The following is a 20,412-nucleotide window of genomic DNA, read 5'->3' as shown; positions in this document are numbered from 1 at the left end:
TCAAACACAGCATATGTACCAATTAACTCACTCTCTCTATTTTCCAGAGTCATTCGGTACAAAACATCCTCATCTGGTGTTTCAAAAGCTATTCCATCCGGTGTACAAAAAATGGTACAGTTCATTTTACAAAGCAGATCCCTGCCTAACAGGTTCACTGGACTAGTGTCACAAACAATAAATCTGTGCATGTCTGAAAATTTCCCTATTTGTACCCTTACTGGTTCAGTAAGACGTGTCTTGATTAACCCTGGGCGTAGTTCGCGTAGTCGCGCTTCGCGAAGCTTCGCGAAGATGTCATTGCACTACGCGACCTTCGCGAAGCTTCGCGAGCTTGCGTAGTTGCTTGTGGCAACCTGTTCGCGATGGCTTTTTCTTGTTCGCGAGCGCGGTAAGCATGTTCGGGGAACTGTTTGCATGCTCGGGGGATATATCTCGCGATCTTACCCATGCGGTCGCCAATGGGCGCGGCCATCTTGTTTTTCTATAGTCCCGCCCGCTCGCGATGCCTTATTTCCTGTTCCGGGTCACGGATAGCGTGTTCGCGATGTGCATTGACGTGTTTGGGAACGCATTTTACTTGTTCGCGATAAATTGTACATGTTCGCGAGAAATATCGCGCGAACTTACCCACGCGGTCGCGAATGGGCGCGGCCATCTTGTTTTTCACTCTATGCCATGTTTCTGGGCCTACTTTTGTATCCTCCCTTTATCACAGCAATCCTTTGTCTTTAAAGCCTTTTTTCTGACTTTTTTTAGTTATTATCTATCTCTCTGTTTGCCTCAGTTTATATTTTGCATTTTATTTCTACTTTTACTGTGTTTTTGTTACTTTTATAAAGTTCTTTCTATCTTCTTCCCCCTAACTTTTTTTCCCCTTCGGACTTTTCTTTTCCGCCTCCCACCCACCCCAGAACCATGGCCAAGGGCACACCAAGTCCCAAGGGCAAGGGACCTGCAGGCGCAGAGAAGCGCCGCCTGCCTTGCGGCAGAATGCGTCCTGCAGGGGTGCAGGCCCGGCAACTGTTTGGGGAGGAGGAGGTGGCGGCTCTTGTTTTTTTCATCCAGCGCCTCCTCCCCTTGACCTTGGCAGCAGGCGGCAGGCCCGGCTCCGGGTACGCTACCCAGGAGCGGCACCGTCGGTGGGCGAAGGTGCGCCGGGCCGTGTTCCGGTGCACTGGGATCCGGCGCACCCACAACCAGCTAGCTCACCGGTGGTCCGACATCCTGGACCGGGAGCAGGACCTGTTGGACCTGCTAGGTGTCGAGGTCATCGGGCTTGGTGAGTAACTGATTGTGTATATTAAATTAGATGAACAACAAGATTACTGCTGCGTGCCAAGCGTTGCTGGTATTACGTTCCAAAAAGCAAAATGTTCTTTGATTTAAGGACCCAGGTGCACGGTGGTACTCTTACTTGTTTGCAACGTAGTTTGCGCTAGCTTGTGCTGATGCTGATTATGTAAGAGTTTACTTTACAGAACTGAAGTTAGGTAATGCGATTTGCTAGAGAGACTCTAGTCCTTCCATTGTCCTACTGTGAAATAGTGGTGGATGGATATTGGATACTAGGTTTAGTTTGTTAGTAGTAGTTACTAATTGTTTTATGCGGTCTGCGTGACGCATCCTCTGTCACTGAGTGCTGCTTACCCCAGTCCTCCGTCGAACCTTTTGTACTTTGTTTAGTGAGTGGTAGGCTTAGCATGGTCAGTCAGTAGCAGAACTAGATCAGCATTATGCAACCAACCCACAATTTGTTGTATGTATGCACTAATGTATGCAACTATGCATGTGTCCTCCATCTCATCATCTATGCATTTGATGGCTGAAAAAAATTGAAGTGCAGACTTAGTGAACAATTGGCCCGTCTGGAATAGGTGGTGTAGGTCAGGTGGTACTTACTAGGCTTTGTTAGTATTTGGAATCAGAATGATCAAGGAACACTGGAGTGTTCATAAATAAGTAGACGATCCGTAAATGCACTAGGAAGCAGCCAGTAGTCGATCCATCTGATTAGATAGGTCAATTTTATTGCACTTGTTGTTTCCTAAAATGTTCTTTGACTTATTGTTTTTCCAAATGATTTATTATTTTTCTCACAGCACTCCTTAATGTTGGTCTCTTTCTTTATTATATTTTACATGATCATCAGCACCACCCAGGGGCAAGAAGACGGGGTCGGAGTCGGCGGGGGAACCCCAGGACCTCTCCTCTACTGAGGCTCCTGCAGCTGGCCCCAGTAAGTCCTCCATTGGTTAGATTGACATTTATATTTCCCTAAATGTTATGTTACTGCATCTTTTCTTTCCCAAACTCTAAATTATGGTTCAACTTTCTGAATCTCTTTTTTACAAAAGCTTACTTCTTTGACCTTGACTATCTGTTTACTAATTCTGTTTATCCCTGCCTCGAAGTTGCTTCTAACTCCCTCTGCTATGACTCTCTGTGCTACTAATACTACTACTACTATTACTATTATTACTCTGTGTGTAGCGAAGCTTGCACAGTTGCCCACTCTTTAATAGAAGGTTTTCTTTGCAACAATAAAACTCTGATTGACCAATAGCTCTAGCCACTGGGTCCTGTCCTTTGGGTTGTCCTCTTGAAGTCTTCTCAATGATGAGGCTTTGACAATTACCACAAACAAAATGCCCAACCAGATATTTGACTAGTATTTTTGATCGGATAGTACATGATACTACTATTGTCTAGGATTCTGCAGAGCCACATACAGAACTATGCACAACAAAATAGGATGGTGCTGATGGGAGGTTGGATCTTACTGATCACACCTCAGTCCGAAGAACCCAGGATCCCCTAACAGACTAGCTATAGTGTCTCACATTAGGGTCCCACTCCCGACCCCCCCACGAAGACGATACACAATGTTGATGATGACGGAGACAGAGACAATCCAGAACATAATAACAAACACCATTATGCTCACACACTTGTGTAAGTCCACTCCACCACACCAAATACCACAGAGTCTATGTGTAAGTTCAATAGGTTTATTTGAAACAAGTATCAAACTCTGTACATCGTTAATATGAAATTTAATTTACGACAGCCATAGTCAATAAGCCAGCAAAAAGCCTAACATTAAAACAGTAAACATTTACAAGTGCATGATTGACAACAAGAACAAGAGCCAAGATCTTTATAATTCTGGAAGATCCCTCACCGTAGAACGTAGAAATACTGGTTACATCATCTTGCAGCCACTATGCTCTGTAAATCTCTGGTTTGTAGAAGGGAATCTTTCGCCTATGATATATGAGAAAAACGCTGCGAGTTAGCCGTTAGATAGTATACTGGTGAATGATGCTAGCATTTTGCAGTCATGCCAAAAAGTGTAACATGTATGTGTGATGGCTAAGCAATATAAACTAAACAAAGTCAATATGTTGTTTTTTTTTCGACCTCTTCACTTGTACGCAACAGTCAAGCGGCCTTAAAGGCATCTACTGCACATGTCAATACGCTGGCAGGTATAATATGCACCAAAAGAGTAGTAGTCGACATGATGAATCTAAAAGGGTTACTCATGGCTCAGGCTAACTTTCAAAAGAGCTGAGTAGGACTAGATGACCCTAGGAAGTGGAACCATATCCTACTAGTGTCTGTCTACTGACTGTACTTACTGTCTAGTGCTGATGTATGTTGCATCGCATTAACTTTTTGTTCAATGTTCCAAGTGAACACTTAAAATAGGGGGAGGGTTACAGGCATCTAAAAAATTTGATGCTTTTTTCTAGGCACACTACCATCCACCAGCGCCGTCGGGGCCAGCGATGCGGCCATTCCGGAGGGGGCAGGCGAACTGGCGGCACCTGCAGGAGACACAGGGCCCAGGGGGGATCCAGCAGCAGTGGCCGGCGGCGGTAAGTTATATTCATTACTTCTTGACATTACAGCTAGATGGAACTGTGTTCACTATTTCACTGTACTGTGCGACATTATACAACGGTTGAAGAAGACACCCTTTACGTAGCATTACCAGCGTGAGTAGAGTAACCAATGGCCTCTTCTATTTGACTCCAAAATCAGCTGTGAATGTTTTATGGAGAAGACAAACTCAGATCAGATGACCTTCATGGATGTGTTGAACATAGAGGGAAAGCACTAAGGGTGGAAGGACGGGCGAGATAAACAATATGACTGACCGGCAGAGAAGGATATGTTGTTGGAAGCATGTATAGGAGTCTGATAGTAATAAGATCAGATGCATGGGTTGTTGAAGGATGGGTGGAAGGTGAAAGAATGCCTGCCTGGGTGGGCGACACAGTATGGGTGGATAGTACTAGATAGCAAGAATCAGCGGTGTTTTTGGTTCAAACTCAAAGCCAAGGCAAGGAAGGAAGGAGCAGAAGCATGGGTGTTTGTTGGTGAAACCAACTAAGGTTTGTTAAGAGATATATACAAAAGGATAGACGTTTACTTTAATGGATGTATGCCTGGATGTACTATCACCAAGAGACAGTATAGGTGGAAAGTGTCACTGGAGATTCTTACTTTGAAGAAAATGTAACAGAAACTGCGCAACAGTAGCAAAGCCTAGAGGAATCAAGGTAGTATTATGAGCATACAGTACACTTGCAGTAGTTTGCAAGCACGTCATATATTATCAAGCGGAAACCCCTTCCTCCCACTCTGGGGACCACTCCCTACCTATTATTATTAATGTATTTACGATTGGGGCAGCCAGCCTGCAAAGGGTGGCCTATCTGTTGTTTAATGTTTATGTATATTGGTTACACAAGCAATGAAAGCAAAGTACCCTCTGCAGTAGCGGTTGGTGGTGGGATTGTTGGCGGGCGGCGACATGGGGAGGGGACGGGTGGGTGGCACTGGCGAGTAAACTGTGTATTACTGTTACGGCCAAATACAGGTAATCAACATAAAAATAAATAAAACTATTTTCAAGGTGCGCACTGCACCGCCGAATGCGATGCAGTGTGTGCTACTGTGTGCAGCAATGTTTTTTTTTTAATGTATTCTTTAATTACCTGTGAATGTCCTTAATCCATCGTTTACTATCCCCACCCTGCACCTTCCCACGTCACCGACCGGCAGCACTCCCACCACCGACCGCTACCGACCTGATGTCATATATCGTATTAGCACTAGCAGCATCTATAATATGAATATAAGCAATGATCGTTGGATCCGATAAATAAATAATCAGCCTTTTTGTAGTACCCATGGTAGGGTGTAAGTGAAATTGTGCATGCCATTTGCCCTCATGTAACAGAGTATGACCAGTGCCAACGGCCGTAAGGCGTCAGACAAAAAGATGAGCTTCCCCACCTGCAGACAGTAGTAGTAAATAAAAGTAACGTGAGTCTGCATCATCATGTGGCTCATATCTGTTTCTCTTGGGTGCAAGCTTAGCTGATGGACCTGGCATGCCGCCTACAACAAGGTTATGTAATTGGGCTAAACTACAGATAAGAACAGCACGACTGGTGTACCGCAGTACATACATAGTACGATTATATTTATAAATAATGTCTGAAACGGTCACAAATGTTAGAGTCCAAGGAAGTAGGATTAGAGATACTTACCCCAGCACCAAATCCCAAATGTTATGAACTGTGCTTGCTAGTGATACTGTGACACTATGTGTTGAATGATTTTAGTGTTCCTGTTTTGCTAAGAGTATTGGCTCCAACATGTTCTTTTTCTTTTTTGATATAGATGATACTCCTTCCAATAAACCATCAAGGAAGGAGTTGGCCGCTAGGGCCCGGCGCCGGAAACTGGAGGCCATCTGCGAGCATTATCGCCGGCTGGTGGCTCAGGAGGAGGAGGAGGAGGAGGCGGCTGAAGCTGCAGCCTCCTCCAATGCCCCGGGCCCCAGTCAGGCCCGGCCTCCACTTTCACGGCGCCGTGGTCCGGCATTTGCCCGCCGCCGCGCCTCGATTTCCAGCACTGCTGCCCCCCACCCTGGAAGCAACTTTAGGGCATTTCGCCGCCAGCTGCTCCGCCGGATGGCCCGCTGGGAGGAGAACATGGAGGAGCGGGTCAAGATCCTGGTGGACAAACACCTTAAGGCCCGCCGACAATAGAGGACCTCGTCGTTTGCCCCTTTTTTAATTCCTTTTGTTGGTGGGTGGGTTTGTGGGCGTTGGGGATTTCAACGGACATTGGGACTTTGGACTTTCGTTTCGTTGGGGTTAGGGAGGGGGGTGGGTTAGGTCAGAGCGGGATAGTTTATTTTTGTTAGGGGATATTAAAAATATACTTACTATTTATTTATATGATGTTAATGTTTTTTGTGGTGGGTTACAGTTTTCCGAATTCAATGTAAGTTACATGCTTGTTTACTTTGTTTCCGTGCTGCTGCATGCCCACAGCCAGTGTTTGATTTAAAAGATCTGCCGATTTTGTAACACACAAACCGATAGATGCAGTACCCCTCACTGAGTTATTTTTAATTGTCATAGTACTGTCAGTCTCTCCTCCTAGTCCATACCTCCCACCAAACTTATCTTACCTGTGATTGATGATGAAGTTCGGCACACTGATGGCTGCATGGTTGGTTTCCCAAATTGACGGAGTAGATGCCATTATAGTGGTGGTAGTAGTAGACACTGGCAATAGCGTTTGAAAAAAGAAAGAGAAAGTCACTTGACTGAGACTCAGGGAGGAGGAGTGGAACAGAACATAAAGTAAATTACAGCATGGGTGGTCAAGCAGAAGAAGATCCTTGCCCTGCCTTAGTTGAAATTCAATTAGTGTTGCTTTCACCACATCTGCCCCAGCAAGCGTGTGATCAATTGGTGTACATAGTCATCACATCACACCTCAATATAAATCACACAGCCCGGGGGAAGAGGGTTAGGGATTGATGATTGGATGGGAAGTGGGGTTTTGGGAAAGGTTTGAGAAAGAAAAACAGACAATATGCATGGACACAACAAAAGTAAAACACAATCTTGTAAGACGACCATGATCCATTATCAAAGAAATCAAAGTATGAAGTGAGAGAAAGCAAATGCATGCATGCTGAGGATGATAACTTGATGGTTAATGAGATAATGAGTTGTACTATAACTACTATGACCCAATGAGACAGTACAGTCAGGGACGAAATTGAAATTTGCCTTGCCTGTCTGACGCCCTCAGAGCTCAGACCGAACCCAATTACCTGCTCTACCGGGCTTACTTTCATTTTTCAAGCTAGCTAAGGAAACTAAAAAAAAGTTGGATCAATTAACAAACAAACCACAACACACAGTCGTAATGATTAAAGAGAAAAAAGCAAGCAAATAAATGTAAAGACGAATGATGATATTAAAGTTACTGTATTATCCTGGTCCAAATGAGGAGTTGCATCATTCTCGTCATTCTTCTTGGTCCTCCCTTCCATGGACACTCCGCACATCAATCTTGGGTATCACTGCCTGCCTGATGCGTATTGGTAAGGTACGTGTGAGTCGTTTCTCCCACTGTAGCACAGGGTAAAGGGCCGGCCGGCCTGTAAGTGTAGATGGAAAAACAAACGGGGTATTGAAAAATTACAGCCTTTACAACAATAAACTCAATTACAGTGGAGTGCAAGACAACACTCTGGAGAGAACACTTTCAGACTGAGGCAGCTTGGATAGGCTACATAGTGTGTCTACTCTACAGCAAGCATTAAGGTACAACAACAACGGGACAGGATTCAGGAGCCAGCACAGCCACAGAACAGGAGAACCGCGGCACAGGCCAGGCACCCTACCCCTTACTTACATTTTGACCGAGCCAGAGAAATGTCAAATGCACTGCAGCAACCTAGAATTTTCCCAATGAAGTGACTAAATCAATGCGCCACTGTCCGTCATACCACTACACTCTACTCCAGTCCACACCACTACAAGGACATCTAGCCTAGGTCTGCTGTGGTTCTTGTTCAAACTTTTTACCTTTTATGTCAGCCCATGAAAAGCCTGATGCGTATTGGTAAGGTACGTGTGAGTCGTTTCTCCCACTGTAGCACAGGGTAAAGGCCGGCCTGTAAGTGTAGATGGAAAAACAAACGGGGTATTGAAAAATTACAGCCTTTACAACAATAAACTCAATTACAGTGGAGTGCAAGACAAAACTCTGGAGAGAACACTTTCAGACTGAGGCAGCTTGGATAGGCTACATAGTGTGTCTACTCTACAGCAAGCATTAAGGTACAACAACAACGGGACAGGATTCAGGAGCCAGCACAGCCACAGAACAGGAGAACCGCGGCACAGGCCAGGCACCCTACCCCTTACTTACATTTTGACCGAGCCAGAGAAATGTCAAATGCACTGCAGCTACCTAGAATTTTCCCAACGAAGTGACTAAATCAATGCGCCACTGTCCGTCATACCACTACACTCTACTCCAGTCCACACCACTACAAGGACATCTAGCCTAGGTCTGCTGTGGTTCTTGTTCAAACTTTTTACCTTTTATGTCAGCCCATGAAAAGCCTGATGCGTATTGGTAAGGTACGTGTGAGTCGTTTCTACCACTGTAGCACAGGGTAAAGGCCGGCCTGTAAGTGTAGATGGAAAAACAAACGGGGTATTGAAAAATTACAGCCTTTACAACAATAAACTCAATTACAGTGGAGTGCAAGACAAAACTCTGGAGAGAACACTTTCAGACTGAGGCAGCTTGGATAGGCTACATAGTGTGTCTACTCTACAGCAAGCATTAAGGTACAACAACAACGGGACAGGATTCAGGAGCCAGCACAGCCACAGAACAGGAGAACCGCGGCACAGGCCAGGCACCCTACCCCTTACTTACATTTTGACCGAGCCAGAGAAATGTCAAATGCACTGCAGCAACCTAGAATTTTCCCAATGAAGTGACTAAATCAATGCGCCACTGTCCGTCATACCACTACACTCTACTCCAGTCCACACCACTACAAGGACATCTAGCCTAGGTCTGCTGTGGTTCTTGTTCAAACTTTTTACCTGTTATTCCATAAATTTTCTCCAATCCAACTGACTGTGTGCAAAGATAGTATGCTCAGCATCCTCAATGATGGTGACCGTGTGGTACGTATTCTCCAACACCAACTCAGTCTGTAGTGACTGATTACGTTTATAATATATTCCATATTACCAAATTGCAACGGATATTGGCCGGCACCTGCAGTGGTAGGAGTACAATGTGGTCATTATTAAACAACAAGGAAACATTAACTGTCACCACACCTGAGTCACTTGTACTTTGTCGATAAACTAGTATAGTTCTACTTCATGGCATGCACAATTCTTCGTAGTCAGCCAGCATCCAATGCAATGCATGCCACCATCATTCACAATAATCACTCATTACCTGTCTTGGTGTTCTCTTTGGCTGTCTGATCTGATGCCTGCCTAGCCTTCTGCCAGTCAGTGATGAGTTTCTTTCGGATTGGAAACAAAATGGAATATAGGTGGAGTCACGTTTCACTTCTTATGGAGGGACTGTTAGAGGCAACATGTATTGTACTATTCTCCATCTCCATCCAATGTCTGACTTGCTTGAAATGTACTTAGGGAGAGTAAGGAACATGGAGCAGGACCCTGAGCAGTGGAGTGGACAGTTATGCACAGACGTGCAACTCCAATAGGGAAATAAAAAAAGGAGACTGTTGATGGCTTTGTTGTGAATGTAGATTTTGAACCAGAAAAACAGATACACACAGTCACACACAAATAAAGGAAGGGAGAACAATTTGAAAGCCTAGTTGTCAGGGAAGAGGAGCTCGTCCTCAAACTCTGGTGGTTCAGACAGCAGTACGTCTAACAATCCACTACTTATGTCATCAAAGTCACTCTCCTCTTCCTCCTGTGATTCACGTATTTTGTACTCTGGTGGTATAAAGTGTTGATTCATTTTGATCATGGTTAACCTCTCAACACTTTTGGGCGAGAGACTGGTTCTTTTGACAGTAACAATGGCACCAGCAGCACTGAAAACACGCTCTGAAGAGACACTTGCAACAGGGCAAGCCACATACTTTATCGCCAGCCTGCTGAGCACTGGCCATTGGCTTCTTTTCCCATACCAATACACCAATGGGCTTTGCTCCATGTAGACCTCTGTTGTGTCATCTAGATAGGCCTGAACCATCCGCTCAATGTTCAGGGGTGCTCCGATTTCCTGGGCCTCTTTTGCCTTTGCATCAGTCATTGATGTGCAATACCCTTTCCGTAGAAACCAATCACCTGCCGTTTTTGTACATGTGCCTGATGATCCTGTTGGTGCTGTTGATGTTATTGCTGCTGGCAGTGTTGACTGCTGGGAGGCAAACGCACTGCTCTTGGCTTCTGAAGTAGAACTTCGTTCTGGGTGCCCTGCAGTACTTTTTCTGCCCTGGAGGGGCGGGCCTTTAATGAAGATCCTTTCGTTTTCAAACTCAGTGGCTTCCTCAGCTATCAAAGTTTTGTACTGGGCAACATTCACTTCTGAAAAAGGAATGACTTCATTACTGCGCAGCAATAATTTGTAACGTGGATCCAAAATTGAGGCAGTAATGTAATGTGGATCTGACAGAATGTTATTTTGAATCCTTGTATTGTGAGATAAGCGAGCGGATAAGGTGTCTGCCAAAGAATGTGCGTCTACTTTGTCATCCACATCTGCGTACATTTCTGCCACCTCCTTCAGCTGTTGCTCTAGCATGTACAACAATGGGATAGCTTGGCCCATAGTACAGTCCTCCCGGCTCACTTCACGGGTGAAGACCTCAAAAGGAAGTAGCATCTCTGTCAGGCTTTTGACAAGGTCCCATTGGGCCATCTCAACTCTCATGCCTTTCACTGTAGGATCCCCTGACCTTTTCATGACATAAGCATTAAGTGGTATGTACTGCTCAAACAGACGCTCAAGCATGTAATACGTTGAGTTCCAACGTGTTGGCACCTCTTGGATGAGTGCTTTGACTGGCATTTTATGCTCACGTTGAATCACCCTCAGCTCCTTCCGGGCTTTAAAAGAATGGTTGAAATGTGTGCATATTCTTCTGCAGGTGGTCAGTAAGCTGCTGACTTTGCTTTCATTTTTCAGAAAGTCTTGCACAACAATGTTAATGCAGTGTGCCAAACATGGCACCCTGAAATACCCACCATCTTTCATGGCCCGAACTACATTACTGCCATTGTCCGTGGCAACAAAACCAATGGTAAGACCTCTTGGTCGCAGCCACTCAAACACCTTGCTGTTAAACTCATCCAAAATGTTAGCAGCAGTATGAGATTTCTCCATTGCAAACATGGCTACAGTTGCATGTTTGCGAGTGTCTTTAAAAATCTCAGCGGTGTCAACAACGCCGTCAGATATCTTATCTTTAACACCCGAAAAAGAGACCCAGTGTGCAGTGATGCACATGTAATCAGTGGCTTGGCAACTGGTCCACATGTCTGTTGTCAGGTGTATACTCTGAACAGCACTCTGTTTTAAGGCTTTTCCAAGCAATTCCAGCACGTCGTGATGTAGTGCTGGAACAGCAACTCTTGCAAAATAGTAGCGGCTGGGAACTTTCCATTTTGGGCAGATGGTGGTCACAAACTCAAGAAAACCCACCCCTTCAACAAAAGAAAAAGGGAGAAGGTCCAGTGCTAACATTTTTGCCAGCTTAGCATTGTACAAACGTGCTATTGGGTGATTGCGTTCGTACTGCCCCTCCGGCCTACTAAACATGCTAAGAATGGTAGGCTGCATGGTATTCCTTCCTGTGGTCGACTTCGCACTTTTTGGCCCAGCTGTACTCCTTGGTGTCTCAGGCTGGCTCTTACTCTTGTGCCAATGAGATGTGGCTGAGGATGTGGGCGTTACCACTGCAGTGCTGGGGACAGGGCTACTTTGTCTACCACTAGCACAGAGAATGTCTCCCTCTTCTTCCTGTTCCACCGTGAGCGGACTTTCTACTCGTTTATGCCCAACAGCAATGGTTCCAGTTTTGATGAGCCTAAGGTGCTCCTCCCACTGGATTGCGTGGTGTTTTTTCAGATGGGTCATTTGGCCTCCGGTACCATAGTTTGTACCAAGCTTTCCACGGCTAACAGAGGAATGACAAACGGAGCATACAGCAATGTTCTCCTCCTTTGGGCTAACCGTAAAGTAGTCCCACACTGGGGAGCTTAACTTTTGTCTCCTGCTGGAGGTGCCACTCCCACTTCCAATGCCAGATGAACTGGAGGGTGTGTGTTGAATTTGACTCTGTGCAGGACCACTACCTACTTCTGCTGAGGTGGTGCTTGTTGTGCTGGATGTAGGACGCTGCCGGCCCTTTGCTAATGTAAATATGGAAGCTGGAGGTCGTGTTGGTGTTACCTGTGTTGGAGGTATGCGTGCTACATCCCTCGCATCCATTTTGGATAATGTAAAAATGTTGCTCTCCATCTCCTCAGGCCCGGGAGTGATGTTTGTGATGAGTGGCTCATCATCATCATCATCATCAACCTGCTCTTCTACATCAACATCCATAAGTGTAAGGCTTTCTGGAACCTTCCTTTTGCCATGCCTGCTCTTGTGATGTGTTTCCCTCTCAGACTCACTTTGTGGCTTCCAAGTGACATCTAGATCATCAGAAGGGGGGCTTGGTGAAGAACTTGATGTACTAACCCTCCTTTTCCTTGCTGGGGATTTAAAAGCCAATGCAACTTCTAAAGGAGTGGCTTCCTCTTCTTCCTCTGCATGAGGCTCAATTTCCTGAACTGCCCCTACTTCAGGAGGAACAGCTACTATTGCGGGCGGTAGCTGCGGCTGTTGACCACTTATCTGCTGTGTTGATGATGTTCCCTCCTGCGTGGATTGTGTACTACTTTGAGATAGCGATAAGTTTAGTTCAGGCTCAGCATCACTGCTTTCTACCATAAGGCTGGCTACCTCTTCCACACTCATCTGCTTGGGCATGGGTTGGTGGGTTGGGCCCACTGATGTGGAGGTGCTGCCCCCAGCTTGCCCCCCCGACACCGCTGCTGCAGGCCTCATTTTTGGTGAACCAAAAAAGGTTTTGGGAGGCACACCAGACTTAAGTGACACTTCCTTCTTCTTCTGTTCCTTCTTCTCCATGGCAACTTTCTTGGTACCGGAGGACCTGCTACCTGCTTTCTTTGGGGGCATCTTCAACAGATGTCAAAACAGCACTCAGTTGCACAAGTTGCAGAGATGCCTGGTCAGGTCACTGACACGTCACGTTGTGTACACTACAGCAGCAGGACGTCGGTCTGGCACCACAACAGTGGATGATGATGACACACCTCTGTCTTTTGTGCACCTAAAAGCAAAAAGCCAGAAGAACATCAGTCAAAAGATCCATAATATAATATATAATTTATTAGTGTCTCGTGGGTGGTCATCACAATTATTAAATTTCATGCAGTCAGTGAACAACATCAACAGTATAGCCAGCCATTAAGAGACTGACAAGGCCAGGGATCCTTTTGTATTTGTACTGTGTAGTGTACACTTAGGAAGAAGAATAGCAAGGGAAAAAAACCCGCCGTGATGATTGCTGAGTTGTACCCCTGGGCCTACTGTACGACTAGGCCACAAGTTTGGACGCCTATGGCAAAGGCACAATGCATGCCTTCCTAAAATGGCCGCCACACACATGCCCAGCCCCCCCACCACAATAACACACAAAAAGTGATTGGAAAGGACAGGAAGAGGAAGTTGTAGTGTCTGTGGAACTTAATCCCTCTCATAAAAATGTTTTCCAGACAAATAACAGCTTCTCCTTGCTCCAAACCTACAGCTCAATGACAGCCTGAGGAGTTTTTTGTGCAGAAATGCACAAAAAAGCGTTTTCGAGAAGGGTCTATGTTGCTCGCGAGATATTGTTTGCCAGATTGCAAAAGCTGCGTGTTCGGGATCGCGAACTGTACAAAAAGGCTTTCTCGCGTGCGCGAACACGCATATTGCGAGCGCAAAAATGACGAAAACTGTAAGTCCGCGTTGTCGCGCTGTGCAGAGTTACCGAAAGTTCGCGAGCTGAATCCCTTGCCTTACATGCAGGCCAAAATAGCCCAATTTGTTTAGCACACACCCAAAAAATGCTATTGCACCCCAAACACACCTTTTGCAACAAAATCCAAAGCCATCCATGGAGTAAAGGAAAATCACCAGACAACACCAACTGTACATGTAAAATCACGCACCACAGCTTGGAGGCTGACTACCTCTGGGCCTAGTGGAAGACTACTAGGCCACAAGCTTGGAACCGGATGGCAAAAGCAAGCACACTGCTTGGATGGCTTCACAAAATGGCCGCCACACACCCACAACAACCACAAGAAATGGGAGACAGTCAATGGACGCCTATGGCAAAGGCACAATGCATGCCTTCCTAAAATGGCCGTTCGCGAGCTGAATCCCTTGCCTTACATGCAGGCCAAAATAGCCCAATTTGTTTAGCACACACCCAAAAAATGCTATTGCACCCCAAACACACCTTTTGCAACAAAATCCAAAGCCATCCATGGAGTAAAGGAAAATCACCAGACAACACCAACTGTACATGTAAAATCACGCACCACAGCTTGGAGGCTGACTACCTCTGGGCCTAGTGGAAGACTACTAGGCCACAAGCTTGGAACCGGATGGCAAAAGCAAGCACACTGCTTGGATGGCTTCACAAAATGGCCGCCACACACCCACAACAACCACAAGAAATGGGAGACAGTCAATGGACGCCTATGGCAAAGGCACAATGCATGCCTTCCTAAAATGGCCGCCACACACATGCTCAGCCCCCCCACCACAATAACACACAAAAAGTGATTGGAAAGGACAGGAAGAGGAAGTTGTAGTGTCTGTGGAACTTAATCCCTCTCATAAAAATGTTTTCCAGACAAATAACAGCTTCTCCCTGCTCCAAACCTACAGCTCAATGACAGCCTGAGGAGTTTTTTGTGCAGAAATGCACAAAAAAGCGTTTTCGAGAAGGGTCTATGTTGCTCGCGAGATATTGTTTGCCAGATTGCAAAAGCTGCGTGTTCGGGATCGCGAACTGTACAAAAAGGCTTTCTCGCGTGCGCGAACACGCATATTGCGAGCGCAAAAATGACGAAAACTGTAAGTCCGCGTTGTCGCGCTGTGCAGAGTTACCGAAAGTTCGCGAGCTGAATCCCTTGCCTTACATGCAGGCCAAAATAGCCCAATTTGTTTAGCACACACCCAAAAAATGCTATTGCACCCCAAACACACCTTTTGCAACAAAATCCAAAGCCATCCATGGAGTAAAGGAAAATCACCAGACAACACCAACTGTACATGTAAAATCACGCACCACAGCTTGGAGGCTGACTACCTCTGGGCCTAGTGGAAGACTACTAGGCCACAAGCTTGGAACCGGATGGCAAAAGCAAGCACACTGCTTGGATGGCTTCACAAAATGGCCGCCACACACCCACAACAACCACAAGAAATGGGAGACAGTCAATGGACGCCTATGGCAAAGGCACAATGCATGCCTTCCTAAAATGGCCGTTCGCGAGCTGAATCCCTTGCCTTACATGCAGGCCAAAATAGCCCAATTTGTTTAGCACACACCCAAAAAATGCTATTGCACCCCAAACACACCTTTTGCAACAAAATCCAAAGCCATCCATGGAGTAAAGGAAAATCACCAGACAACACCAACTGTACATGTAAAATCACGCACCACAGCTTGGAGGCTGACTACCTCTGGGCCTAGTGGAAGACTACTAGGCCACAAGCTTGGAACCGGATGGCAAAAGCAAGCACACTGCTTGGATGGCTTCACAAAATGGCCGCCACACACCCACAACAACCACAAGAAATGGGAGACAGTCAATGGACGCCTATGGCAAAGGCACAATGCATGCCTTCCTAAAATGGCCGTTCGCGAGCTGAATCCCTTGCCTTACATGCAGGCCAAAATAGCCCAATTTGTTTAGCACACACCCAAAAAATGCTATTGCACCCCAAACACACCTTTTGCAACAAAATCCAAAGCCATCCATGGAGTAAAGGAAAATCACCAGACAACACCAACTGTACATGTAAAATCACGCACCACAGCTTGGAGGCTGACTACCTCTGGGCCTAGTGGAAGACTACTAGGCCACAAGCTTGGAACCGGATGGCAAAAGCAAGCACACTGCTTGGATGGCTTCACAAAATGGCCGCCACACACCCACAACAACCACAAGAAATGGGAGACAGTCAATGGACGCCTATGGCAAAGGCACAATGCATGCCTTCCTAAAATGGCCGTTCGCGAGCTGAATCCCTTGCCTTACATGCAGGCCAAAATAGCCCAATTTGTTTAGCACACACCCAAAAAATGCTATTGCACCCCAAACACACCTTTTGCAACAAAATCCAAAGCCATCCATGGAGTAAAGGAAAATCACCAGACAACACCAACTGTACATGTAAAATCACGCACCACAGCTTGGAGGCTGACTACCTCTGGGCCTAGTGGAAGACTACTAGGCCACAAGCTTGGAACCGGATGGCAAAAGCAAGCACACTGCTTGGATGGCTTCACAAAATGGCCGCCACACACCCACAACAACCACAAGAAATGGGAGACAGTCAATGGACGCCTATGGCAAAGGCACAATGCATGCCTTCCTAAAATGGCCGCCACACACATGCTCAGCCCCCCCACCACAATAACACACAAAAAGTGATTGGAAAGGACAGGAAGAGGAAGTTGTAGTGTCTGTGGAACTTAATCCCTCTCATAAAAATGTTTTCCAGACAAATAACAGCTTCTCCCTGCTCCAAACCTACAGCTCAATGACAGCCTGAGGAGTTTTTTGTGCAGAAATGCACAAAAAAGCGTTTTCGAGAAGGGTCTATGTTGCTCGCGAGATATTGTTTGCCAGATTGCAAAAGCTGCGTGTTCGGGATCGCGAACTGTACAAAAAGGCTTTCTCGCGTGCGCGAACACGCATATTGCGAGCGCAAAAATGACGAAAACTGTAAGTCCGCGTTGTCGCGCTGTGCAGAGTTACCGAAAGTTCGCGAGCTGAATCCCTTGCCTTACATGCAGGCCAAAATAGCCCAATTTGTTTAGCACACACCCAAAAAATGCTATTGCACCCCAAACACACCTTTTGCAACAAAATCCAAAGCCATCCATGGAGTAAAGGAAAATCACCAGACAACACCAACTGTACATGTAAAATCACGCACCACAGCTTGGAGGCTGACTACCTCTGGGCCTAGTGGAAGACTACTAGGCCACAAGCACACACATCCAACAAAGGTAAATCACACACACACACCAACAGTGAAATACACCACAGCCACGTTTAGCATTTCAATCCTATGCCATCCATGCCCTACATGATGTAGAAATTCTACAGACACCACAAAACATGGACCCATGGGTACCCTACTGGCTGAAATTGCAGAGAAAAACAACTAGGCCCATATTGAAAGTAGTACAGGCCACCCACCACAACAATAATTTTTAAAAACAATAAAAATCCCAGAAAAATGTAGGTACAAACAAGCCCCAATGAAACAAACACACCAATTCTCCAACTTACTTGTCGTAAATTAAATCTCAAATCAAAAATTCCTCAAATAAATCCAAAAAAATGGTATGATGCAGCAGACAGACACAAAAAGGGATCCTTCCAGCTCCAAATCCAAATGAAAGTGAACAACACATGCACAAAGCACGTGGGAGGAGCCTGCTGGACAGGAACAGGAAGTTGTAGTGTCAGGGGCACTTCCTTCCTCTTGAAAAAAAAGTGGTAAAAAAATTAAAGGACTCTTTCTTACACAAAGACTACAGCAAGATCACAATCTGAGGAGTTTTCTGAGCAAAATGATCATTTTAGAGAAGGTTTTATGAAGCTCGCGAGATATTCTTTGCCAGATTGCAGTTTTTCCATGTTCGGGATCGCGATCTTACCAAAACAGCCGCCGGAAGTCAGTTCGCGCGCACCAATGACGTGTTCGGGGTCGCACACTCTCGCGGGCTTGGGCAGCCATAGTACAAATCTCGTGGCGCTCGCAAACAGACAGAAAAGCAAGTTGGCGATCGCAGAATCAAGGTAAGACATTACCGCGCGCGCGAGAATGAATATTGAGCGCGCGAGGAAGCAAATTTACTACGCTACGCGCTAGATTGCGTAGCAATCTGCAACTTCGCGCTCTGCGCTCTGCGCGAAGTTACCAAAACTTCGCAAGCTCCGCGAACGGAGCGTAGTTCAACGCCCAGGCTTAGTCTTGATTTGTGTATTGGCTACACCAACTACTTGGATTGCTTCATCCGAGGGAGGAAGATTTCTAATATCTACTGACCTGACAGTTGATCTTGTCGCACCTGTGTCTACTAAAAAAGTAACACCTTCTTCATTTATTTTCTCATCTACAAATGGTCCTGCCTGGTCTATTTCTAGAGTTGCACCATGTATGCACTCTTCCTCCTCTCTTCGGCACCGTCAATAATCACCTTCAGACTCACTCCCTTCATTCTTTAACAAGTACTGCTGTACCTGGTTAGAACGCCTTGGTTTGTTTACCTGCTCATCATTGTAGAATCCTGAATCCTGATTGTACTTTTGTGATCCTCTATTCTGCGGCAAGGGCGGTTTTGGCTCTTGACTCTGCTGTTTCACAACAGAAGGTTGTTGCTGCTGTCGATTATTCCCTTCGTTCTGCACCTGTTGATTTAAGGTTTTACCCTCATTATTCGCTAATGGTGGATTGGTACATTCAGATCTCCAATGTCCCAGTTGGCCACAGTTGTGACACGGGAACTTCTTTTTGGCTTCCTCAAGATTCCCCTTTCCTTTCCCTGCATACCTGGGCCTATTCCCTGGATTATTTCCTGCATTATTCGCCTGTTCCACCAACTGTGCTTCTTGTCTTTCTGCAACTTTCACTTGTGCCCACATTGCTTTTTCTTTCAGCTTTCTCTGTTTTGCTTCAATTTCATCACTGAAGTATTTTGCATGTCTCAAAATCTCATCTATTTTCTTACTCTGCCAATCCACTGTATGCTCACGAATTCTCTCACTAATCTCAGGTCTCAGGCCATATACAAATCTGTATACAAAATGACTCAAATCCTTGTCACCCAGATGTTCATCCCCACTGAATTGTTTAAAAGCCAGTATCAGCCTCTCATAAAAAGCATGAACTGATTCTTTTGCTTCCTGGTGTGTTCGATCTATTTTAACCCAGTCTGTCTCTTTCGGAGGTACTTTACTTTTCAGGTACACCATCACCTGATCATACTTTCTCATTACTTCTGGATCTGGTGCTCCTGTTCTCTGGTCTCTTGGATATTCCTCAGTAGGCCAACTTACAACTATTTTACACTCAGCCCACAAGTCTGCTGGGACAATTATATCAAACAAACTATTCAGGTCAATCTATAGCACTTTTGACAATTTCACAAACCTGTCTACCTGCCTATACCACTCGACGGGCTTTTCTCTCAGTCGAGGGAAATCATTCGTAAATGATAAAATATCCTGTCTGGTCCATGGAACATGTACATATCCTCCTCCAGGTATTTCTCTCATGGGATAAGCATCCACTGTTTTCTCCTTTTCTCTCACAGGAAATGCTGAATAAGTCCTATCCCCTGATTCTTCCCTTTTCTTGTACCACCTATCCTTCCATTTCTCAACATCACCCCATTTTCGCAATAAAGCGATCATTTCTTTAATCTGTCCTGTTCTACCAGCACCATTCAGATTTTCAATGTCTTTGTCCGTGAAATCCATCCTGTAAGACTTCTGCAAAGCTTTTACCTTATCAATGTCAACTCCCTGCTCATTCGCTATTGCTCTTAACCTGTCATGTGTATTTTTAGCTCTCCAGGTGATGTTTTTACACATAAACAACAGTTCACCATCATGATGATTTTTCAGAATTTCCGTAGGAACTGTCCCTGCAACAAGCTCTTCTAATTCTACACGTAACCTAGCCACATCAATTGCCTGTGAATCTTTATCCCTCTTTTGAAGAACTTTCATCCATTCATTCAAATCTTCAGCTGTTATTTCAGTAGATTTTCTCATTGGAACCACTTTCTTCTGCGGTTCTAAAATCGGCATCCCTGAACAACTAGCTTCACTAGCATCCAATCTTGAATTAGACTGTATCTCTAATCCTTCACTACATGTCTCATGTCTGGATTGTCTCAAATCATCATTTTCTGTCCTTTTTCCTGAATCCCCTGAGGGACCAGCCAAACTTGTCAATCTATTCCCAACATATGGAATCACCAAACTATTTTCACCTGTCCTCTGCTTATCAAAAACAGGCATAACCGGACCTATGGTTACAGGCACCGTAACAGCTTCCAGATTCTTCGTCAGCTCTCTAATCTTTTCAGTCAACTCTGATGTAGTTCTGGCTAATTCTCTCGTATTCTCGTCACCGCTTCTATTCTCTCTCTCTTTTTCCCTAAAAGGATTACCACTTCTTAACTCAGGTGTC

Source organism: Triturus cristatus, chromosome 1_2 (assembly GCF_964204655.1).
Source record: "Triturus cristatus chromosome 1_2, aTriCri1.1, whole genome shotgun sequence".
In the NCBI taxonomy this organism is placed as follows: domain Eukaryota; kingdom Metazoa; phylum Chordata; class Amphibia; order Caudata; family Salamandridae; genus Triturus; species Triturus cristatus.
This window is presented reverse-complemented; position numbering follows the sequence as displayed.